This window comes from Halichoerus grypus, chromosome X, assembly GCF_964656455.1.
Source record: "Halichoerus grypus chromosome X, mHalGry1.hap1.1, whole genome shotgun sequence".
NCBI classification, from domain to species: Eukaryota; Metazoa; Chordata; class Mammalia; order Carnivora; family Phocidae; genus Halichoerus; species Halichoerus grypus.
The window spans coordinates 129,532,356-129,558,850 of record NC_135727.1 but is presented as its reverse complement, the minus strand read 5'-3'; the positions used below and the strand labels follow the sequence as shown (position 1 = coordinate 129,558,850).

General features: G+C 39.2%; 1 long non-coding RNA gene across 1 annotated transcript in view; it reads right to left on the bottom strand.

Annotated features, from left to right (window-relative positions):
- LOC144380578 (uncharacterized) overlaps nucleotides 1-26,495 on the bottom strand; it is a 533,150-nt gene that overhangs the window by 48,611 nt on the left and 458,044 nt on the right. The window lies entirely within an intron of this gene.

Genomic DNA, 26,495 nt, shown 5'->3' with positions numbered 1-26,495 from the left:
TAGGGGTGATGTTGCCGGTGACCTCACAATGCTGAGAAAACCTCTGGCCAGCAACTGCCATCGGATGTGTGAGTTTGCCAGGGCTCTGAACGGCTGCCATCAGAAGCTCATTCTGGCTGGTGAAGCAGAGAGATGCTGATTGAAAGAGACTGCACAGATCCCGAGATTTTGGGAAGGGCCAAGCACCAGGTTACAGGAAAATCATCCAGGGATGATATCCAATGTAAGCTTACGAATTGGTCTGGTGGAGACATTGCCATAGACACTTGGCGGGTGACTGCTAACTCGGATGCCACCCACTCTGGGATGCCATGCCTTAAGTCAGAGTTCTGACTGTCACTTTGGAGAGCTGGACACCACTCCTGCCATGGACGCCCATAAAAATCCCTCTGATTGGAGGAGGCTGCATCACTGGTTTGGGTGCCTGCTGCAAGGGAAGCTGGAAATTTGAAAGTTAAGGATTCATCCTGGAATAGATGAGACTCATAAAGCAAGAAATATGCCAGACACAGCCAGGGAGCACCAACCAAATCAAGAATCCAAAGATATGAATCCTCCATGGAAGAAATTTGTGCCTGCACTGGGCAATGCCTTGACTGATGAATGCCTTCCCTCCTGCTGCAGAAATCCAGTCTGAGTTATAGTTGGCTCTGAGGAGAATGCGTAGATATGAACAGAATGGGAAGAATAATCCCAGTGTTCGTTTGATGATGACAAATGAAATATAAGGACCTGCCCATCTAAGTAGGTTACTAAAGAATGATCCCCCAGGTACCATGTGTTTATCAGAGAGCTGCATTTAAACATGACTTATAAGCAAGGCGTAACTGCCTAATACGTGGAAGAAACAAAATACATTCAAAGATGTAAGTGGTCGTCCTACTGGAAATATAGGAAGAAGGGACTAATTTTCCGCTAGGGGATCTGCAGTGGAATGAATGTGGCAAGATGAAGAAAGAAAAAAAAATCTACTTCTCTTTAGATAGGAGTGAAGCCTTTCATCCTGAGCCACGATGAAGTGGGATGTTTGCAAGAAAAATAAGAGTCTTCCAGATTAAGCAAAAAAGCAACTCATGCAATTTCTCGGCAAACAGTAGCCTCAGAGGGAATGCAGCTAATGTTATTCGGGGTTACGTTCTTTTCCTATTTGCTTAAACTACTACTACTTTGATAACATCGGATGGCTTGTGTCCCGGATCCCAGGGCTCACCAGCGAAATTTCCTTGAAAACAGGGCGATGAGCGCTAAATCCCTATCTGCTCAACTTCTCTTCGTCAAGAGTTTTTCTGAGCGCTAAATCCCTATCTGCTCAACTTCTCTTCGTCAAGAGTTTTTCTGCCCTCCATTCTAACTGTTGGAGGAGAGAAGCCAGATGCTAGCACCCATTTCTGCCATATGATTTATTGATGGTTAGGGGGCTCACTGGAACCACAGACTATCACAGTTACCGCCTTGCAAATGACTTGGGTTTGCTGGTTCACTCTGTGCAGTAAAGAGGGAAAAAACAACACACTTCTTCCACGGTTTGACTGATTGCAAGGAGCCCAGCTCCTCCCGAGGCTCCGTCTTTCGATTTACAGCTGTTCACAGACAAACACTCAGCGGTCCTGACCTTGGCACTAAATCGTGTGTCTCTCACATGTCTGCAGGTGCTCGAGCGTCAGGACTGCTGTATGATGGAAACACGCCACGATTCTGACAATGCACGTGCCGCCCCACTTTCTCCAACCCCCACATCCTCCTGGTGTGTCTTGTGCCTCCTGAATATCTGTCCCTGTCTTTGTCACGGTTGCACCCACAGCCTTGGTGCTGACCTGACGTGTCTGGCTCCAGGCCCCTCTTGCCCCGGGTTGGGGCTGACGATGCCAACAAGTCACAACCAAGCACTCGACTTCCCCACGCACTGCTTCTTACAAGGTAGCACGCTTTAACCGTTTTCGGATGAGGGTATTGGTTCTTCAGAGATGGTATCTGAAACAGAACCTTGGGCTCCACTGAGCCCAGTCAGCTGTGGGGCTCAGGGTCCTCAGCTCTCAGATCTGTGGTCCTTGTCATCATAAGGGATGCCCATCACCCCGGAAGACCAAGCAGCCCGCGGTGTGAAAAGGATGCTCCTGGGTCAACGCCCCCCAATAGTACAAGGGGCACCTGTGGTCATTTACATGGGCCACGTTGAAACAACGGGAAATGATAAAGTCAGACTAACTTTAAAATAGTCTGGCTACGGTAACAGATTGTATTAAAAATGTTATCGTTTTGTCACGTAGATAATACATGACAAATTATTAATGAAATAGTTTGCTTTTTTTTCATACTTACTATGTAAGAGTAGGATTGTCTTAATGTCAGAAAAGGGGGCGCCTGGGTGACACCATCCGTTAAGTGACTGACTCTTGATTTCTGCTCAGGTTGTGATCTCAGGGTTGTGAGATCGAGCCCCGAGTGAGGCTCTGAGCTCAGCAGGATGTTTGCTGGAGATTCTCAGTCTCCCTCTCCCTCTGCCTCTGCCCCTCCCCACTGTCACCCACTGTCAAATATTTCTCAAATAAATAAATAAATCTTTAAAATAAATAAATAAATCTTTAAAAAATAATAATAATACTGCCAGAAAAGAGCCATTGTAAAAAAGAAATATTTCTCCTTCACTGGCAAAGATATGCTTATCATTGCAGTGTTTTAATTTAATGTTATAAAACTGTAGTTTTAAAGTATCTTTGATTTTCAGAAGGTCAGAAACGTATTGGGGAGCGGGGTGTGGAAAAGCCAGGAGGAGGGAAGGAACACTTTTAGGAAGTTGAGATGGGTCATGTGTTAAAACCAGATATACATACTTTTCATGGAACGATAACGTTGTGAAGTGGTGGTGTTCTCATGACACATGAATTTGAGAAAATACAGTATACCGACTATTTAAAATTATAATTTCTGAACATCAAAGGCAAGCTCATGGTGGAGATTTTTATAAATGCAGAGCAATATAGACACTGAAATTCAGAGGCTCTTTGCCTACATCCTTAAACAATAGCTCCTGTCATTTGTGTATTTCTAGACTTACGTTACAGATATCGAAGGGTAGGATTATTTGTAATATTTTTAAAGAACGTTAAATAGAGCATCAGGATCTAAATAAGTGTTTAGAGGCTGAAAAGAAACAAGTATTCCTACTTGTGTGATGCATGTTTAAAGAAAAGAATCAATTATATTTTAAGACATTCAACAGAGGCATTAGCAATTCATTTAGTGCTGGCTGTGGATGGATCATTTATGTTTTGCAACAATTACATGTCTGGTACACAGAGGGATGAGGAGAAGGAACTGTTAATGAGTCATTTTTTATTTGGGGATCTTGCTCTACTAAATTCCATAAGTAGAATAACAAAGGTTTAATTGTAGATAGTCACCATTGGAGTAACGAAGGTTTTATTGTAGACTGTCACTCAAGCCTTAGACCAATAAATTAGCACTTACCATGATTCCTATCACAGAACACTTCAATGACCATCTAGAATGGAGACTTCCTGCCATTTTAAGAGTCCCAAGCGACATGGCTGGCCACGTGCAGAGAACAGATGCCAAAATGGCCAATTGTAAATATGGATATTTTTCGGAGACCTGTCCTGAAGAATTCGTCTAGGGTTGGGAAGGTGCATGGGGCTCGAATGGGCCATCATATCAAGGTATTTCCACTGTGCTTGCTCATGTTGGTCCATCCAGTGGCACTGAATCCTTTAAACTAAGGCTCTGTTTGTGGGAAAGAACGTCATCTTTTTGTGTTTCTAATACCTTCTACATCTCCCCATTGCAAGGTGGCATGGGATTCAAACGTTTATTACATTGAATCTTAGTTTTGTGCTGACTAGATCATGCAAGCAATAAGTATTTCCAGCCATTTTTTCTTCTCCCAAAACCCACCAGTCTGATCTATAACACAGCCTGAGTGTGTTGTTTTTAAACCTCTGCAATCCTGTTATGCTTCCCTGCTTTTCTGCCTCACTCCTGCGAGGTAGCATCAGAGCCTGATGCAAATCTATGTTTCAGGGGCCTGTGGTAGGTGGAATAATGGCCCACTCTCCCAAAATGTCCATGCCCTACTCCCCAGAACCTGTGAGTCAGCTAGGTTAACATGGCAAAGCAGAAGTAAGGCTGCCCATGGAATTAAGGTTGCTAATCAACTGGCCTTGGGATTGAAAGAGAATCCTGGATTATCTGGGTTGGTCCATTATGACCATAAAGGGCCTTAGAGTAGAAGCTGGAGGAGTGAGAGTCGCTGATGAGCAGTCATGGTTGTTGCTAAAGATGGAGGAAGGGACTCCGTGTCAAGGAATGTGGCGCTCTCTAGATACTGGAAAAGGCAAGAAATATTTTTTTCTGCTAAAATGTGAAGAAGAAACGCAGCATTGTGGATGGCTTAATTTAGCCCGATGAGAAATGTATCCAATTCTGATCTCGAGAACTGCATTCTAGAGTTTTTTAAAGGCACTCAATTAAGTTGGTGGTAATTTGTTACAGCAGCAATTGAGAACTGATACATACTAAAGCTTCCTCTGACTAATTCTCCTGTTGACTTTGACTAGTCCTATTACATTTGACATGTGTTCTAACTCCCTTCTTGGACTTTCTTAAAAAAAAAAAAAAGACATCCAGATTTACTCATTCTCAGATTACTCGATGTTTATACTAAATGTGTTAAACAGCTTAACTGGCTAAAGGTTGTTTTTCTCATTACTTTGTGGTAAATGAATAAATAAATTATATTCATCACTGACTTTTTTTGAATTGGTAGGATGCCTGATACTTAGACAAAAACTAAAAGCTTATTTTATCATATAGAGGCAATGCTGTTTAAGACAAAATATAATATTTAGCCCTGATTTATGGCAATATACTTTTTATTTTGTCCCTGTGTTCACTGTTCCGGTACTATTAAAAAAAAATCAAGCTAAGTCCAAGAAAACAAATTATGTAGTGCATTAAAACATGGGACATGGAATCCTGCAATACTTATTTGGGGGGCGCCGGGGTGGCTCAGCCATTAAGCGTCTGCCTTCAGCTCAGATCGTGATCCCAGGGTCCTGGAATCGAGTCCCACATCGGGCTCCCTGCTCAGTGGGGAGCCTGCTTCTCCCTCTCCCACTCCTCCTGCTTGTATTTCCTCTTTCACTGTCTCTCTCTCTGTCAAATAAATAAATAAAATCTTTTAAAAAATACTTATTTGGACATTGCATAGGTTAATAGGTACAGAAATTGTCAATTAAAGAATTTATTTGCAAATTAAGCAATTTTAGTGACTTGACTCTTTGAACTTCAAAGCTGAATATGCTATGCATATCATTCACATTTTAACAATTTTTGTGGGTGTAATATTAAATTTAGTGTTTTTAAAAAATCACATAGGGCGCCTGGGTGGCTCAGTTGGTTAAAAAAATCACATAAAAATACAACACCAAAAGCATTCTTAGAACTTCTAGCTAATACGCCACTTTGAACGCTGAGTGTCAGACTCTTAATGGCCAAATGTCTATTATGGATCAGACAAGCACTCAGAAGCCTCTTGACAGAAAGAGGCAACTCAGCATAAAAGGAATGCTGTTTTCAGATCTTAACGAGCAGCTGTTATTGGCCTGAAAACTGTCAGATGCCGGCAGAGGCCAGATGACCTCTCATTTCGGACTCTTGATGGTAGACCTGTCATCTTCTAACTCATTTCTGACTCTTGCGTTTTAAAACTGTATGGCTCAAAACGACAGAAGGGAGAAACCTTGGCACAAGGTGTGAGTTGATATTTGAAGCTAATTGTATGTAGTTGAAAGCCAACAAATACCCCATTTTCAGGTGCCTTTGAGTGTCATTTGTTAGGATCCTAAGGTGGGTCTTAGGTTGTATGTGTTATTCCATGTGGGTTCATTCATTACACGCAAGCATGATCGTACTGAATGCACAGAATGACTTCCCAGGTCACAGTCTGCGGACAGTCATGGAAAAATAGGACATCTCTTCTCATGTACTGTACGCACATGTTGCTCATAAAAGGATGCATACATGCAAATTTTCCACGAGTTGAGTGGGGAACGTACAGGAAGTGGGCTGTGAGCACTCAGTGATAAGAAAAGCACTGCATTTTAGAAAGTGTCTCTATAGAGGATGTCTCCCGGCTGATGTCACCTGAGGCCAGTCGTCCATCCAGAAGTCAGGGGTACCAGGGTGATGTTACCCTTTTATTCTAAGGCCACTTGAAGGGCTGGGCATCACTCCTTGGAATTCTTACCTGGGATGATTAACTTTAACTGAATCATGCCTCCATATACAATTTCAATTTTAACAGGAAATAGAGGGTGAAGGGGCATGTGTGGGCTCCAAGAGACACCATCACATGCATCCAGGCTACGGGAGGGGTGTTCTGCAAAAGCCACAGTCTCCCCTCAAACAGGTATAAGGTATCAGAAAAAAAAGAAAGTGGAAGACTGTGCCAGAGTAAAAGAGACTTAAGAGACATGACTATCCTGTGTAAAGGAACATGTATTTTCTTCAGATGCCACTGAAGAAATGTGAATATAAATGATGGAATCTTATGATACCAGAAAATTTGCTTTATTTGCATTAGATGTGAGAAGGGTATCACTGTCCTGTTGGAAAATATTCTTTTATTTTTGGAGGTGCACAGTAAATTATTTTGGGGAGAAATGCTATGATGTCTATATTTATTTGAATTGCTTATGATTATATACCCATAATACACCATATCTACCTGTTTATATATTAATATTCTATTTCTAAAGTAGGGGAGATTCTCCCTCCAGTGGGCATTTCTAACTGTCTGGAGATAGCAGGGGTTTTTCTTGGGGTGGGGGTGAGGTCCCTATAGGCTTCTAGTTGGTGGAGGCCAACAAGAATGCTGAATCCCCTACAATGCACAGGATGGCCCCACACAACAGACATTTATAGGGCCTCAAATGATGAGAGTTTGTTTCCTTCATCTGTCTGCCTATCTATCTATCATCTATCTATCTATCTATCATCTATCTATCTATGTATCTATCTATCTATCTATCATCTATCTATCATCCATCCATTCTATCTACTTATCTTTTCATCTATAATCTACCCATCCATCCATCATTTCTATCTATTCATTATCTATCTATCCATGTATCCATCCATCCATCTACATATACATCCATCCATGCCATCCATCCATCTATCCATCATCTATGTACCAATCATCTATCTATGTATCTACGTATGTAGGTATCTTTCTATTCATCTATCTATCTATCCATCCCTCATCTATCTATCCATTAACTATCATCTATCCACCCATCTATCATATCTATCTATTCATCATATCTATCATCTATCAATCTACCTACCTACCTACCTATACACATATGTATGTGTGTCTTTGTAGCAACTAGGATGGAATGTTAACTTTTTCTTAAAATAAAATGGTGGGTATTGAACGTATGATTCTTTCTACGTTTATCTAATTCTGAAAATTTAATACAACAAATAAATAATTCAATACCGGGTTCCAGAAAAAGAAACACTTATTTAAAAATGCATACCATTATGAGAAACTGTAAATGTAAACTGCAGCAGAAATAAGTGTTCTCTAAGAAAAAAAAAAAGATTATTTTGGATAGCTGACTACTGATCACAGTAAGAAATCCAGGAGGCCCAAACTAAAAACAAGGCATCATTATTTAACCACCTAGAAATAAAAATAACTACCATCTTTGTCATCATAAGCCAGACTACAGAAAGAAGGTCACATAAGAACTTGATGGATATTTCAATCAAATTGTACCAGAAATACGACACAGTAGAGTTATCATGCTTCATTTGGGAGAGAAATTCAGTAACGTTTAGATGGGTAAGAAATGAGGGATATAGATCGAGCCTGATAAAAGCAGTCTGCTTCTTTTCATAGCAAAGGGTTGAGAGAAGCACCTGGGTCCAATGGAAGATACCCTAACAGAGCTTCAGGCACAGAAGTATACAGAAGCCTTTTGGAAAAAGACTTCTCCTGGAAAAGGAAATAGATCTAAACTTATTTAGTGCTGTAACTTAAAGCAAGACTACTCTCTACTACTATAGGAAGAAAAGATTCCAAGTCAGAACAGTTCTGTGAGTTACGTTGCTCAGGAGAAAATAGGATGAACTTAAAGGTGTCCCATAAAAATCAAGTGAAGCCTCTAAGATCCCCGAGCATGAAACTGGAGACACTCCCAACTCTGGCACAGGATTAAATTTTTGTGAACTTCTGTGTATTTGGATTCTCCAGTACCCTCGGGGTAAACTGTGATTGGGTGACTATGTTTCCTGTATTAGTGAACTAATGTGTGTATTCATTGATTTATACCCTATGGGGCTATAAATAGAGCTATTTTTTTTTTTTTGGAAATAAATGTGCATAAGGGAAAATTATAGATTTTAAATCTACAGTTCAATCAGGATTATCAAATATGTGTGAATACATCATATAGGCATCATCCATACAAGTACACATGTCCAAAGCCAAAGGAAGTATATTCCCACCACTTCACAAAAACCACATCTGGTCAACCCATGCTATCCCTAAGACATGACCACAGTTCTACCATTCAATACTATAAGGTAATTTTGCCTCATCTTGAAACTTGAATGAATGGAATCATACAGTGCATGTTCTCTTTTTCTCTGCCTTCTTTGACTTCACATATGTTTTGGGATTGACCCATTTTGTTGTGTTTGTCCACCATTTTTTTTTTTCATATTGGCTATTGAACAGCCTCCTGTTATATGAAAAATACTACAGTTTGTTTGTCCATTCTCCTACAGAAGGACATCTGGCTTCTTCTAGTGTGGTGCCATTAAGAATAAAGTTGCTACCAACATTCATGGATGAGTCCATTGGGGGTATACACTTTTGTTTTTCTTGGGTAAGTGTCTAAAAGTAGAATGATGTGGTCATGGGATACGTGGGGATAATTTGGTAAGAACTACAAAACTGTCTGCTCTTCTTGACCATTCTTCAGTGGCTTTTTTTCTTTGCCCATTTGTATATTATCCATTGTGACATATCTGCACAAGTCCTTTGAAAAATTATTTGTATTTGTTAAAATATTTAAATTCATACCAATATATATTAGTACAAATAATTTATGCTCTATATGTATGATAAATAATTTAAGTACATCATGAGTTTAAATGAATATTTATGTATCTCTATATATTTATTTATCTGCTCCTAAATTAGTCTTGATAAAATTCATTTTATCGATACATGAGGTATGGATATCTTCTCCCAATCTGTGTGGGATAATTAAAACACAGAATCTGAGAGTTTGTGGGATGTACCTAATGCAATGACAAGTAAACTTGCATCGTATTGCGTATATATATCTTAGAAGACAAGAAATGTGATATATGAAGGATCAAATTTTCCAACCTAAGAAACTAGATAAAAAGAATGAGTAAAAACCAGAGAGGAGCAAAAAATGGAATATTTATATAACAAAAGGAGCTCAAGCTAAATCAAAGTAAGTAGAAGGGAAGCATACACTGGCAATCCACTAAATATAAAACAATAGAGATACTTTACAAAATGCAAATGTTGTTTCTCTCAGAAGATCTGAGTGTTAGCACCTATGAATTATCCCTGCCAAAGTCCCCACAGTCAGGATAAAGCACATTTCCATTATCTGAGACAGTTGCCTGATATTATGGGGGGGGTTCATTCCCCTCCATCCTTAACCCCAACTGATCAGTATCAGTCCGTATCAGTTTTGGCTAGAACTTACCAATGGAAGGATACGGTGTGTGCTCATTTGTGCCCTGCTTATTCACTCAACACTGTATTTCTCCCATTCCTCCAAGGGGACGTAGGCACCAGAAGGTTCTTAGGCTTTACTTTGTTTTCTTTAATCAATTGTAGTTTCCCCAGCTACACTGATATATAACTGACAAATAAAACGAGTAGCTGCTTAAGGTGTACGTCATGATTTAATATACATATACATTGTGGAATTACCATAATATGAAGCTAATTAACACGTCCATGACAACACATGGGTAACGTGTGTGTATGTGTGTGTGTTGGTCCTATCTTGATAATTTTCAAGCACACAATACAGTGTTCCTAACTATATAGTCACCGTATTGTGCACTGGATCCCAGAACTTATTCATCTTATCACTGGAAGTTCATACCCTCTAATGTCTCCCCATCTCTCCTACCCCCCAGCCCCTGGAAACTGCCAATCAACTCTCTCCTTTTATGAGTTCAGCTCTCTCAGATTGCACACATTAGTGACATCATGCAGTATCTGTCCTCCTGTGTGTGGCTCAAAGTCATTCAGGGCCGTCCAGGCTGCCATAAATGGCAGAATCTTTCTTTTCAATGAACATACACTATTCCGTTGCGTATGTATGTGTACACATCATCACATGTTCTTTTATTATTTCTTAAATTGTTATTCAACTATAATTAGCATGAAGTGCTGTATTAGCGTCAGGTGTACAAGGCAATGATTCAGCCTCTTCTATACATTACTTGGTGCTCATCGCGATAAAGGGTCCTCTTAGATAATCACATGTTCTTTATCTAGTCATTCAGCAACGGACACTGAGATTGTTTCCAGGCCTTAGTGACCGTGCATAAGGCTGCACCAGGCATTTCCTGGAAAGGGGGCTGCAGGATCCATTACTGGATAGACTATATTTTTGCCTTTCCATTCACCTGCTGATGGTTTCTGTAGGTGCCATAAACATTCATGCACACATTGTTGGGAAAAAACATGCTTTGATTTCTGAGTAAATACCTAGGGGTAAGATGTCTGTGTCGGGTATAAAGTTTATATTTCGCTTTATAAGACTAAGCCAAAGCTTTTTCCGAAGCCATGTAATCATTTGCATTCCCACCAGCAATGTATGAGAGCTATCTGCCAATCCTGGGATTATCTAACTGTAATTTTATCCCTTTTATTCAGTGTGCATTAATATTTGTTTTTGGATTTAATTTGCATTTCACGAATAAATGATGTCAAACAGCAATTAATGCGCTTGACATTTATATATGTTTTGAATTGAATTTATCATTTATGTCTTTTTGGAATTGAATTTTTTGTTGAAGCTTGTTGTTCTTTAGGCCATTAAATTTTTTTTAAATGTATTATTTCTCTTCTTATCAAGTTACGTTTTTAAAACATTGATTCTATGTATAATCTGTTTGCTAACTATACATGTTGCAAATATTTTCTCCCAGTCTGTGACTCATATTTTCCTTTCAAAGATCATAATATTTTAATTTTAATGGAGACTATATATTTATTTTCTTACCGTGGGTGTGTACAATTTAAAAGATCTTTTCCTACTTCAGTGACACAAAAACCTTTCTCTTAAATTTAATTTTAATGTTCTACACTTAAAAAAATTTTTTTTTGAAGATTTTATTTTTAAGGAATCTCTATACCCAATGTGGGGCTTGAACTCACAACCCTGAGATCAACAGTTGCATGGTCCTCCGAATGAGCCGGACACGTGCCCCACATTTTATACTTTTAAATGTAACTGTATTTATGATCCATTCAGAATTCATTTTTCTGCATGCTATGAGGAAAATTTGAGGTGGATCATTTTTTCCCCCCATTTGGGTTCTCAGTTGCTAGAGCAGCATTTGAAAAGCATACCAAAAGCACAAGGATTACACTTACCTACTGGTTTTTGAAATATTTTGCATAAGATTACAAGAAAAAAAATTTTTTCTTAAATGTCTGATAGAAGGCATCAGAAAAATTACACGGGCTTGGAGTTTTCCTTATTGAAGATTTTTTTTAAAAAGATTTAATTAATTAATTTATTTAGAGAAAGAACACATGCAACCAGGGGGAGGGGCAGAGGGAGAGAGAGAAGAGAATCTCAAGCGGACTCTGCACTGAGTACAGAGCCCAACGCGGGGCGCGATCTCTCGACCTTGAGATCATTACCTGAGCCAAAACCAAGAATTGGATGCTTAACTGACTGAGCCACCCAGGTGCCCTGAAGCTTATTCAAATTAAAATTCAGTTTTTAATATGTACTTAAGCCTCTTCAGTACTTATAAAGTACTTTAATATGTACTTGAATACCTAATTCAGGATTTCTTATTCTCCTATGCCACTTTAGGTAATTTGTGTCTTTCAAGAATTTGTCTATTCCAAACAGGTGGTCTACTTTATTGGCGTAGGGCTGTTATTCATGTTTCACTATTATTTTCCCCATGTCTGTATGGTTGGAATGCTGATCCTTGATTTATTACGATACTGGTAATTTTTAAAGCTTCCTTTGTTATGAGGTCTCATTACAGACCAAACTTAACTGCTTTTATAAAGAATTTATCTTTTCTAAAATATGATGTGAGATTCACAATACGCTGTAACAAAGACATTCACTTGTATCTTACCCCGCTTATGCAAACTTCTTATAAACTATGGTACAATGTCATTACCAGGACTTTGAAATTGATACAACACTTCAGTTAACCACAGACTTTATTCAGATTTCACCACATTTTACATGAACTGTGTGTGTGTGCGTGCGCATCTGTGTGTGTGCAGGAAAGAATCAGCTTTGGACTTTGGTAATGATTCAGCTTCCAATTTCAATGATGTATTCAATAATGAATTTATTTTGTCATTCCTTCTACCTATTTTCCATTAAACTTGCTCTTTTTTTACACGAGCGAGGTGAAAACTTAGCTGATTTTGTATAATTTTATATTTCCGTATAAGTATTTAAAGATAAGAGTTTTCCAATGTGCTGTGCTTTGCGTGCAAGCAACAGATTTTGATACATTTTTATTTCATTGTCTGTCAGTACAAAATATTTTTTAAATTTCCTGAGACATTTTCTTTTGACTAATTCAGAAGTGTGTGTGTTGTTTAATTCCTAAATATTTGCAGTTTGCCTACATATGCAGTGTTCATCAACTTCTAATTTAATCCCACTGTGATCAGTAATTAAGTGGAACACAAGAAAATATTTGATTAAAACGAAGAGCAGAGGAAGGAAAAATGCTATTTGAACTTGATGAAAGATCATGAGAAAAATTCTCAAAAGACTGTTTTGAAAAATGTCTGGCTAAGTTTCTGATGCTTTCTTACACAGAATATGGAGAATTTTGAGCTTGATCATGGTATAAGCAAATTATTTTGCAGTTGGTTGGGTGATGATCCTCAGAAAGTGCCTAGGAGTGCTTCTAATTATCAAGATGCTGGGAGTTCCTTAGGGCCACACAAAAAAAGGACATTTCCCCTGGCTCTCTCCGATCTCACAAGATTCTCCCAAGCTTGCAGGAAGATATAAATAGCACGTTCATTCCACACGATAACTTGCTTGGAGCACTATTTTGCATTGTAGAGAAAATTAAAATGACCAGCCAAATGACAATGAAATTTAACAGAGAAAGGGTAAAATCTTGCATTGCCTTTTTTAAAGGCAGGGTTGGGAACTCCTCGTTGATCCACTGAACAGAGGCATGATGTCATGGGAAAGGTGTTCACCAACTCACAATTCTGGGTAGCTTGTCCCTGGGTGTCACAAGTCATTCTGATGGTCATATTTTAAGACACACGCTAAAGGATTCCATGTCTTGGGTCTCAGAAAAGGAGTGTGCGGGGTGAGAGGTGCTTTTCGGTACTGGTTATTAGAAGAGCGGACATCTGGAAGAGGGGTGCGTGCATTCACCAGGAAGGAAAAGAATGGGTGAGTAGAAACTGCAGGGAGAGGGATGAGGCTTTACCCAAGGACAGATGGTACGGTGATGAAAATTGTTCTTGGCTAGACAGAACCGTCTTGTGAGCCCATCAGCTCCCTCTACTTGCCAATGGAGACAGAGGGGAGGCAGAAATGTGGAGTGCATGTCAGCATGGATGAGTAAACAGGTCAGTGAGTAGGACGCCAGTTCTTATAGCCATTCTGGGATTGACGGATCTTGTGTGAAACGGACAAGGCATTGGAGAGAACACAAATGAACCCAAGGAACCCAAGACCCAAGCTGGAGATTGAGATTGCTGTTTCTGGCCCACCCTTCTTGGTCAGATTGAAGGATCTATAATGCCACATCTCATGGGGCCAAGTCCTGGTATGAGCATTACCACCGGTGTCCCAACAATCACCACCAGCTACGTCTAAGCAAAGGTGGACAATGTCCCCAAGATGCAGGCATCAGCCTCAGGTATCAACACTCCCAGGGGCCAGTGGCGGAAATACAGCCATTTAGATATCGGGGGACACTTCCTTCTTTGTCCCTGCATGCAAGTGACAGTATCTGCATAATGTCATTATTCTTCAACTTTTTCACACGACTGCAGATCAGACTCCTTACTATAACCAACTCATGTGATACAGTAGGAAAGACAGAACTAATCAGCCTATAGTTCTTGCAGCGAGCATAGAAGTTACCCGCAGTGACACGGCTACCCTAGCTCCACAATGGATAAACATCCAGTGGTGTTATTTTCAACCGGAGTGCGTTTGTAGACCAGGCTGGGCACGGTGCTAAAGGTGGCGATTTGGGCTTGTGTAGACTGCACTTACACGCTAAAGCTTGTCCTCTGCACATATGCTATCTCCAGGGCTCCAAACTCCTTCAAAGGCATCTTATCGACAAAAAAAGGGAAAGTGACATTGAGAATGGAAGGTTGACTCTAAAGTTAAATAGCAGCACAAAGCAAGGAGCAGAGAAGCTCCTTGCACATCAGCATGCACACCTCTGATGCGTGTCTTTACTTTTCTATGCAAGACAACATTTATGTCTTTGTTTTCTTGTAACAGACTAGGTTGTTTTATAAAGTAGGTTGTCATATAAAATTACGGTGATAGCCCCAGAGTTATTAATGCAGGTGTGAATAAATTAAGTGCATGCCAAGGAGAAGAACCAAGGAACAATCCCCCATGTGTTTTCATTAAGAGATGCAAATTTATCTTTCCTCCTTCCTCCCTCTGTCCCCTCCTCCCTGCCTCCTTCTCTTCTCCTTTCCTTCCTTCTTTCCCCTCTTTTCTATTTCAAAGCAACAACTCTATAATGGGGAAACCCATTTAGCAGTATTTCCTTATAATTTTTAGCCTGTGGGACTTGACATCATTTCATGGAGTAGGGGGTTTCTCATCCTTAAATGACTACCAAAAAAAACCAAAAAGTGACTTCCTCAGGACTGGTGAGAACCCACCCATAGGAAGACAGTGTCTTTGGGAAACAGAACCGGGCAATGTGACTTGGGAATGGCAGGTCAGAGATGTGTGTGCTCACGGGAGTACATGAGCGAAGACAACTCTGGGGAAAACTCAAAGCAAATCACATCCCTCTTCGTTCCTTCTACTGTTTTTCTTTTTGTCCCTGCCCCTCTCCCCGCCATGAATCCAAGAGACATTGAAAGGAATGGGTCAATGACATGGTTCAGAAAACAGCCATTCTCACACTAGCTCCGACAGATTTTTATTCTAAAATGAGGTCCACAGGCTATCTAGCCAACAGGCCGACTCCCGCCCACTGCTTGTTTCTGTAGGGGTTAGAGGCTAAGACTGCTTTTACATTTTTAAATGGTTGGAAACAAATCACTCAAGAGAAGAATATTATTTCATGACATGCAGAAATTATATGCAATTCAAATTTCAGTATCCATACAAAATTACTGAAACACAGCCACACCCATTTATCAACATGTTTTCTATGGCTCCCTTTTGCTACCAGTGGAGTAATCGTGAGAAAGTATTCAATGCCTGGAATATTTACTACTGTCCCTTTAGAAAGGTTTTCGGAATGAGTTTGCTGATCCTTGCTCTCTAAACAAACAAATGTTTTCAGGGCATAGGATATCATGTGGGATTATTTGGTTCTATGGGGTCATGACTGAATTCAATGGGCTTTCCAAAATTATTTATGGCTTTAAATAATATGAATACAATGGGAATCCAATCAATATCAACAATATAATATTATTATTGATTACATATTATATATTATTAATATATAATATATAATAATATAATATATTAAAACATATATTAATATATATTAAAATATAATATATTATTATATATTATATATATAATATATGTAAAATATTCATGATGCTCAATAAATACCTTATAATTTTTCTTATATAGAGGGCAGTTCTTTTTCCTCCCCCAACCCCAAAATCTTGAGAAGTTAGGAAACCAGTAAATTGGCACAATTATTTGTCAGGTACAAAAAGTGTTCAGAAAAAGGGCATTTCCAAATTCCATAGGAAGGCATTTTTATTAGAGTCTTCCCTTCCCCCTCAAACGTCCTGGATTTCTTTCATTCTTCTAAAACTAAACAAACTGGACCGGTAGTGTTCCTTTTCAGAAGACAGCTGTCAGTTCTGTGCTGTGACTCAGCACAAAGTTACCAACCCCGGGTAGCAAAGGTCAACAGCAAAGGGTGGTACCAGAAAGGATCCCGTGTCCTCTCTCATCATTGAGTGGACTGCTAATGATTTGACCACAGACTTGAGAAAGATCTGCCTATAAAGCGAAACAAAGGGATGCTATTTTCTAAGAAGCTATTATTAAGTCACAGCCTATAACTGATGTGTTGTTCTTCACCCAGATGACATTTTTGCCATCTGTCCACTGAAGCAAGAAATGCTTTGCATTGAAGCCGCCTTAGGGGTTTTATTTTCCTTAAACTACAGGTCAAGCTTGCTGCTGACCAATCATGGCGTGGTACGTGAAAATGAATGCGTAAGGACGGATGTGACTTTCTATAGTCCATGGAGGCTGAATTTGGCATTGTGCTATTAAATTTTCTTTGATGGAGCCAAAGAGGGGGGGAAAAAAGTTCAGATTAAGGGGTGGGAGGGAATCTAGGAAGAGCTAAGCTACACTGATTGATGTAAATTTGCTATCGCTACCTCCTTTTACACAAATAGGTAACATAGCTTTCCTCCATAGGTAAGCACATTGTGGATTAAGTTCAGCAAAGTCAGCTAAAGTGATGAACCCTGGAACTTTATGGTCTTTGTAAAGAAATTACCTAATAAAGAAAAAGCAAAGCAAATAGCCCCATGGATGATGTTGACAAAACACACTGCTCTAAGTGAGGGCTCAAACCAAGTAGTAAATGGGGAATTAGGCTTATTTACGGATTCCCAAGAGCTGTTTCCTCAACATAAGGAAGGGTACAGTGATGGTCAAGTCCCCAGGGGATGGCAGAGCAGTTGGAAACAGATTTCCTCGAAAGCTGTACAGATGAGAGTTCAATGAAAAGACGATTTACAAAGATGTGGAAAAGAGTACACTCAACAATCTGCAGTTCATGTTTCCACTAGCAAAATTATTAAGTTTTAATAACTAGCCCAGGGGTGTGAAGGGGTAGGGGAGAGAAGGTGTTCGTCAGAGCCTGTGGAGCTTTGGAGTACTGCAGGTAAGCAGAACCATGGAAAAACCAACAAGCAATCTTAATGGAGGGCACCAGTCCTACCACATTAAAACATATTAACAATCTTCTCTCAGTAAAATATTGTTGCACATATACATACATACAAGTTCAACAAAGAGAAAGACCAGAAATCAACCCAACCACATATGAAAATGAAGTCAATAAAATAATGATACCACTAATCAATGGGAACTTTGGGGAAACTAGATAAGATTCCGTATTTCACACCATGCATAAAATAGAGTCCAAATGGATTACAGTTCTAAATGGAAAAAAAAAAAGGAAAATGTACAATTTTAGAAACAGAGATGAAATAACTTCTGTAAACCTGGATATAAATAATACTTTGAAAACTGATTCAAAGTCCAAATGCAATTAGACAGATGGATGATAGGGAAATAGATATAGATAGATAGAAAGATAAATGGATAGATAAGAGATAATAGGCAGATAGATATTGACATGGATAACACAGGAGTTATTTATATATTTGCTTTGTGACTTCCTTCATAAACACTAGATACGTTTAAATAAATCAAACGTTGTATTTAAGAAGGATTAAAGGAAAAAACATACTGTTTGAACATCCCACATAATGAATAGGATAAAGGAAATTTCTATCATCTAAATTAAGCAATCAGAAATACAGAAAGGGGGGCACCTGGGTGGCTCAGTCAGTTAAGCATCTGCCTTCAGCTCAGGTCATGATCCCAGGATCCTGGGATCGAGCCTCACGTCAGGCTTCTTGCTCAGCAGGGAGCCTGCTTCTCCCTCTCCCACCCCTCTGCTTGTGTTCCCTCTCTCACTGTCTCTCTCTCTCTGTCAAATAAATAAATAAAATATTTTAAAAAATTAAAAAAATACAGAAAGAAGAGAGAACATTGTATTGTGTACTTCTGTTAAGAGAATAGATCCCATGTTAAGTGTTCTTACCACAACAAAATAAAAATAAGTATTAAAAACAATAACTACAAAAAAAAGTTGAAAGAAATGAAATAAAAGGGGTACCTGGGTGGCTCAGTGGGTTAAGTGTCTGCTTTCAGCTGAAGTAATGATCCCAGGGTCCTGGGATTGAGCCCCACATCTGGCTCCCTGCTCATTGGGGAATCTGCTTCTCCCTCTGCCTGCCACTCACCCTGCTTGTGCTCTCTCTCTGTAAAATTAATAAATAAAATCTTTAAAAAAAATGAAATAAAATAAAATGTACTTAGGTTAACACACTGAATGTAAATGGATTATATTTCCTGTTAAAATGGAAAGTGCAACTTTGTAATTTTAAAATTACTCAAAAATTTTAGATTATTTATCAGAAACGTACTTAAAACGTAAAGTAAGGTTGAATATTAAGCGACGGGCAAAAAGGTACCAGCTGAATGCAAATAAAAAGAATGTAACTGAGGTCATTTGAATGTCATAGATGTGGAGTTTTCAGTTAAGCATGGTAACCAGAATCAAGACAACTTTTAATGAGTGAAAAGGGCATTTCCTTTTTTTTTTTAAATAAAGATTTTATTTATTTATTTAAGAGAGGAAGCACAAGAAGGGGGAGCAGCAGAGGCAGAGGGAGAAGCAGACTCCCTGCTGAGCAGGGAGCCCAATGTGGGACTCGATCCCAGGGCCCTGGGATCATGACCTGAGCTAAAGGCAGATGTTTCACCAACCAAACCACCCAGGTGCCCCATGAACATGGCATTTCTGATGCTGTGTCATAAATCTGTATATATTACCAACATGACAGTAACCATATACATGAGACGTAATCAGAAAATGATAAAAATAAATCTAAAGCACACAATACACGTCATTCAGGCTGAGCAGATTTAATACAAAATAAAAATAAAGAGAAAATGAGTCATAAAATGAACCACTTGCTCTTGTGTCCACATCCATACCCATGTGGAGGGATGTTTCAGTCCTCAATAAGAGAATTTACTGTTTAAGGCGTCAATGGAACTTTCATAAAAATCAATACTTAGATAATTTTCAGAGCAACATCTGTCTCCATAACTCAATAAAAGTAAAATGTCATCCAAATACAAGTTTATCAAAAAACGCATAGTCATTGAAAAACACATTTCCAAGTAATGCTGTCATAGAAGCAACCACCAATGAACCCTGAATTTACTATCTGCCCAGAGATATGTTAAGATGATGGTAGCTGTCAGTAGAGGGCCCAATGTTTCCTGAAAAAACAACACAGAACAAGAACAGATACGACCACACAACACCACCAGCCTCAACGGGACTTTACCGTCAGCCATGCCAACTCTTCAAGTTCCTTACTATGTACGAAAAGAAGAAGAAAACAAACAAACGCTCCAGTTCCAGAGAATTCCCTCATTGCTCTTTCATGGCTGCACGTCAAAGATGGACAGCCCAGCACTTCCCTTGTGGGGAAGAGACCAGAGAGAAAAGCTCTTCCACAGCGTGCATATTGTACATTGGGAATATTCTGAAGTCCTTATTTAAAACACTAACTACAATAAAAAGGAGATGATGTCCTAAAGCAGAAAGACTACACTAGAGTAAAAGCAATGGAACTCAATTCTTTGATTGAGTATTGGGCACATAATGTATCCTTCTGGCATTGGGACTCCTAATTTCTGAAATTAGTATATAGGTTGACTTGATTATTTTTTAAAGGTTTATTTATTTATTTGAGAGAGAGAGTGCATGCGCGTGCATACGTGTAAGTGGGGGCAGGGGCAGAGGGAGAGAATCTTTCAAGCAGACTCTTTAGCTGAGGGCGGAGCCCAACCTGGGACTTGATCCCATGACCCATGAGATCATGACCTGAGCTGAAATCAGGAGTCGGAAGCTTAACCGTCTGAGCCACCCAGGCGACCCTTGACTTCATCATTTTAATGCAAGTCCAAGGATTGTCTTCAAGGGGGTCATGTGATATAGATGTGCATGCCTGAATTTATTCTTTAGAGTCTCAGTGTTATATATGGCTCAGAAAAGCCTGGAAGTACTGTCCACCGGGACCCATCTGGTCCCTCTCGGTGCTAATGTCATCAGATTTCAGCAGAAAATAAGGGGGTTCTGGTAGAATCTGAGAATCTTGTAGAATCTGAGACAGTATGATTAGAATTATTCTCTATAGACAGTATTTGAGTTTGAAAATCACCAATTCAAATCATTAAATTATTTTCACCCAGGAGGTTTTCCTTTTTTTTTTTTTTTTCTGTCTTTGATAAATACTGCAAGGGCATTACGTCATTCTATAAAAAGGGGAGCATACATTCAGATAATCGCCTTCAGCCTACACAAATTCTCTTCCCTGGTTCCTGTGCAGTTTGCTCGGACTGCATCTTCCCTGCTGGCCAAAATGAAACGTGCTGCTTTCAAGGTATAAATGCTTACACATCTCAATTCAATAAGCTTAGACATTGGCTTTGAACAACCTAAAAAGAATAGCATCATTTCTGCTTAATTGTGCATTCTTTCATATAATACTGGAGTTCTCATAGCCTATTTGCCTCTTTACAATATTTTCTTAATATTTTCACTCCAGAGGCAAAAGAGAACTGAAATATAACCATGGAGAAGTGATCCAGCTGCATAATGACACAGTAGCTCAAAGCTATAACCAATAAATATGATTCTAAAAAGCTATTTTGCCAGCATAATATAACCCAGAGACAGTGCACCATGCTTTTAGTTTGGGGGACACTTAGGCACACTTCCACAGTGATTGCTCAATTCTGCAGGAAGCATCCTGGCAGTTAAAATCAAACCCATTGTTCCAGCTAATAAGGGATTGGAGACAGTGTGTTCTAAAACCTTCTCTGATATGTGGCAATATTACCCATTTTTGGTCCAATATGTTTAATTATAGGATCACCCTGGAGTGCTTTCAGATACTCAGCAAATTAGTTGTTCAAAGAAGGGGTCGATTTATAACATTGATCAATTGTTTATTACTAAATCTATGAATTCGAGGTGAAATTGGATGGCTAAATACCTCAATGCCACTTAACTGGTTCACTATACCTTTACTGATATTCAGAACATTAGAACTTCTGTCACTTATGCAAAAATCGGGGGCTTGGGGCACCTGGGTGGCACAGTGGTTAAGCATCTGCCTTCGGCTCAGGTCATGATCTCTGGGTCCTGGGATCGAGCCCCAGGTCGGGCTCCCTGCTCCACGGGAAGCCTGATTCTCCCTCCCCCACTTCCCCTGCTTGTGTTCCCTCTCTCGCTATGTTTCTCTCTGTCAAATGAATAAATAAAATCTTTAAAAAAATTGGGGTCTTGTTACTTATAATCAAATGCAAAGATGTTGTTTCTAAGGTACAACAACTTGGAATTTGTAACGGGAGGCATGGCATACATAATGTTATGGCATGAATTATTATGGTATAATTTATTCCTAAATACGTTTTAATAGATTCAAGTAAGTCTTTATACTCTATTTTCCTCTACCAGGAAGAGTATTAAAATCAATGTCAAAAGTTGCTTTTTTTTCATAGACTGATAAATGCAACACACATAAGTTGCTCATCCAGTTCACTTAAAAGTACCCTTTGATCATCATGCTACTAGTATTATTCCAATTTTTAGGTGAGGAAACTGAGTTTCCTAACTTCCAATTTCCTGCTAGCTAGTAAATTATGGTACTAGCCACATTTTCATCTAGCCAGTAAATAGTATCTCAAGTCAGGAAGTCTCACCAAGAATCCTGTGCTTTTAATCAATTGGATTTAGTTATATATGTAATTATTTTTTCAATTCATTGCACAAATAAAATCACTCGGACATAAACCAATTTACAGAAGGTAGATAAGGATGTAATACACCTCTAAGAAAGACAGAAAGGAAATGTAATTATAAACAGAATATCAAGGAAGGTCAAAGGCTGGAAGGAAACCAAGTTTGGGGTCATAAAGGGGAAAATACAAATGAAGAGCAGGTGATCCTTCCTGGTAAATCTACAAGGATCAGCTCTATTTAGATAAATGGAAGCAGTGAAATCTTGTCTTGATAAGAGAGGAAAAAAAATCAGTAAAGAAATGGAGGAAGTTTTGATAAGATCTGGGCTATCCAATATGGTAGCCATTAACCGTATATAGATATTTAAATTTCAGTTAATTAAACAATTAACAGTTGAGTACATGAGTTACACTTGCCACATTTCAAGGCTCAGTAGCCAAATGTGGCTAGTGGATACAATACTGGACAGGACAAGGTTAGAATATTTCCATCACCCCAAAAAGTTCTCTTGCACTGTGTCTGTCTCAGAAAAACAAGAGAATAGAGTAGTATCAACATGTCTCCATCAGCACTTAGCTTTCAGATAAATATGCAAAGACTAGGGAAAGTCTGAACTGATAACCTTAAACTTAAAAAATATAACTACTCAGATATATATATATATTTTAAAAAAGGACATTACTATGGATGAACTGCTTTAAAATCACGCCTTAAATTGAGTAACACACACCTTTTGTCTGATGTCAAACAATCATTCATAAATCATACAAGGATAGTAATTTAGGGTTAGGAAAAAAGTGCTTTGCCAAAAATAGGTAAAATGGCGTTAAACTTGAAATTACTGGTTCCTAGTAGAGGCCCTCTATTTCTAGATATTTTATTTTATTTATTTTACTTTTCCAAAGTAGGCTCCCAACGTGGGGCTTGAACTCAACGACTCTGAGATCATGACCTGAGCTGACATCAAGAGTCGGACGCTTAACTGCCTGAGCCACCCACGTGCCCCCATCTCTAGATATTTTAAAGGGATCTACAGAGTGTGCCAACAGAGGCAGATGACCACTCTGTCCCTCCTTCTTCTTCCAGTTTCTCAGATTATTTTCCCCTTTCTATAGCCTGCAATACCTAGAACTCGAAGCCATGTGCATTTCTGCTTCTCAATTCCTTCCAAATGGCTCTTGAGTTGTGTGAGCTCATATGATCTTCAGATTAAAAACACACAAGTACTTCTCAACTGCTACCAAACACAACACTGTGCATTAAAAAACAACGTCCAATTTTACCCAATAAAATTTTCTTCTCAACACATCCCAGTAGGTTTAAAATAGCATGAGGGATAAACGATTAAAACATGTTGATGGTGTGCATGAAAAACAAAATAAAGGAAAAATATCATCCCCTTCTGACTGTTGAAATGACATTCTAGGTCCCAGAGGGAGCTGCTCCCATCAGGGTATCATGTCATAAACCAGAACGGAGCAGGCTTCTGTGTCTTTGTATGTGTCCCGCGGGACCAGACACACAGGGTATCTGCTTGTCTAGTCTCCATGCACCAAGGGTGACCATGTGGCCCAGCCAGTCTGAGATGTTCTATTTGTCCCTTCCTCCTCTTTATTCTTGACCCTATAAAAGCATCCTGCCTTCTACCCTATTTTGCAGCTCACCAATGGATACTGTCTGCTTGGCAAAGTGTTCAAGTTCATTTGCATCCCCTAAATTGTCTCCATTTATCATTTTCTAACATGATTTTCTCTGCTCTCATTAGTTTCTGTGTTCTAATTTTTTTTAAAAGGGGCATCTTCAACATTAGGGTTCCTTTAAAAAGAATCCCTTATATAGAAGAGAATGTGGGCACAGCAGTGGATTTTGGAGGCAAATAATGAAACAAAACGAAAGGAATAAGATCAAGACTGCGATAAATTAAACATGAATAAAGCAAATTATACTAATGGTAATTGCAGACTTTTCAAAGATGTACAAATGAGAATCTTAAGATGTGTTTTCGCTGCCTTAAGAGGACCTTTGTGCAAATAAGTCCTACGTGACAGTAGCCAAGGGGTTGTTATGAAACGTCACTTTTCACTGAAAACAGTATGGGAAGAGTCCACCAGATCTTTAGAGAAATGTTTAGCCTCTCTCCACCATGGAGAACATGCACTCTCATCTGTGAGTAAAGACACACGGCTAACGGATGTCAGGGTTGACTGCACTTGACAGAAATTTAACATATTCCTTAGAGAAAATGACATTTCTAATCAGTTCCAGGGGAGAAATCTTGTATCCTGCACCGGTGTTTGCAAATGGAATCAAAATAAATCCTTCCTTCAGAGCAGTAAGATTGAATATCTGAATTTTGAAATCAACAGTGAACAACTATGCATATTTTTCTGTTGGAAACAATTCCCGGAATAGATGACGCTTCACCCTGGGCCATTAAGCAGTAGAACAACCACCGGCATTGACAGTTAGCACCAGAATCCATCCCATTTTGTAATGGAAAAAATCTCCATGGGAAACCAACTGTATTCTTGAAGGTGAAGATCCGATGGGTTCTCTACACTTGGACTCCGACATTCTGGATAAATGCAAACTTTTTTGTTCGAGTTGGGTGTTTTGTTTTGTTTTGCCATGTTCTGCAGACTTTCTAGTATAAACCACAGAACTGCTTTGCTTCACATAGTTGGGGGAGTACTGGGTTCTGAGGTTTACTAAACCAACAGACTTGCAATTGCTAGAATTTGATCACCCAAGGTGGTATGTGTCATCTTTGTCATACTCCCTGGAAGGAAGTCACTCCGTGCACCCCTTCCCAAAGGATTGAGGAATTATGTTCCACTTCCTTGAGGGTAGAGTATCTCCATGAACTATATGGAATTCCCCTGCACCGTTCACCATTATTTTAACTTGGGTAATCATACCTTTACCGATTTTAAACTTGGATAACACCCACTGGTGTATTTTATTTGGAAAAAGTTATTCAGTACATGCCTTCATTCCTCATTCCATTCACTATCTGATCTTTATGGAACAGATCAGACATTTAAAATCAAAGTTCCAATTGCAGTCCTTTAACTCTGAAATATTAGCTGTGCATTTCTATCTTTGGCTTGATTCTGTTCACATGGTCCATTTTCCTTTGATGTACAACAAATAGATCCGAAATTTCATGCTAGACTTTCTCTGTAGATTCTACAAAATATGCTAGTGATATTTCCTGCTACTTCTACTGAGGTCCCATTTTCATGCTTCATCTACTTGATTTTTGCGATAAATCATATTTGGCCATAAAATTTGGTTAACATCATTTAAATCTTGTTTTTACATTTGTAGGCCATTGCATGCATCCGTGTAGACCACCCAATGTGAGTACACAAATATGTCATAGTATTTCCATGTAGAGTATGATATATATGTGATTTAGTCCCCTGCCACGTACAGAGTTATTATAATCCACACTCCACTGCTAGGGCTACAGAGCATCACAGATTTCTGATTGCCTCCTAACAAAGATGCAAAACAAAAGAAATGGAAACGCAGCCTACCCACATTTCTCTTCTTTGGTGTTGGAAGCACACTTTACCTTTGAGGATGCCTGCTATTTTGTATGGAGAAATAATTTAAATAGGGATTTTGTTTATGTAGGGATAGGACTCAAAGCCCAAGTCTAGGATACAAGGATGAGTTTGAAATTGATTACAGTGAAAAGGTATCTTCCTCAGCAGAGGCATTTGCATATACCATGTAAGCAATTTTTGTCATCCTTGTTGGATGGAGGTTGAGGGTCCTGGTAAGCAAGAGAGAAGAGGCAGGGAGGAGAAGCCACAGGAACAGGCTGGCTTCCAGAGGAAATGCATCCCTGGCGGACTTCCAAACTCAAAATCTGAGTGATGGACATAGAAACCAGTAATGCTCAGGGTTGCCTTCCCCTATTTATATTCCTAGGGCTTGGGTTCTGCTCTTAAACCCTGTATGCTCTTGTGTTTGGTAAATTCGGGGAAGGTCTGGTGTCTAATTCTCTGACAGTTAAATCTCCTGAGGGCTAGACCAGGACCAAGGATCAGCAATAAGACACCTAACATGATTGAATCATTAGACCAAGCAGAGGTGTCCAAACAGTGACCAGAAAGATTCAGAACATGCAATACACTCTAGAGATTTGGAAGACTCCCCAAGGGCACTGAATATCCTGAAACCATGCTGGACTGGGAGGTGGGGGCATGACTTTTATCTAGATAATAAGTAAGCTTGAGAAGCAGAATTATTGTATCTCATCATCTTATCTCCTTCCCAAGCTGTCTCCTATTTAACAAAGTCTCAATTATGTCCTTGCTCTCACAATGCTATCGTTTAATGTGGGCACC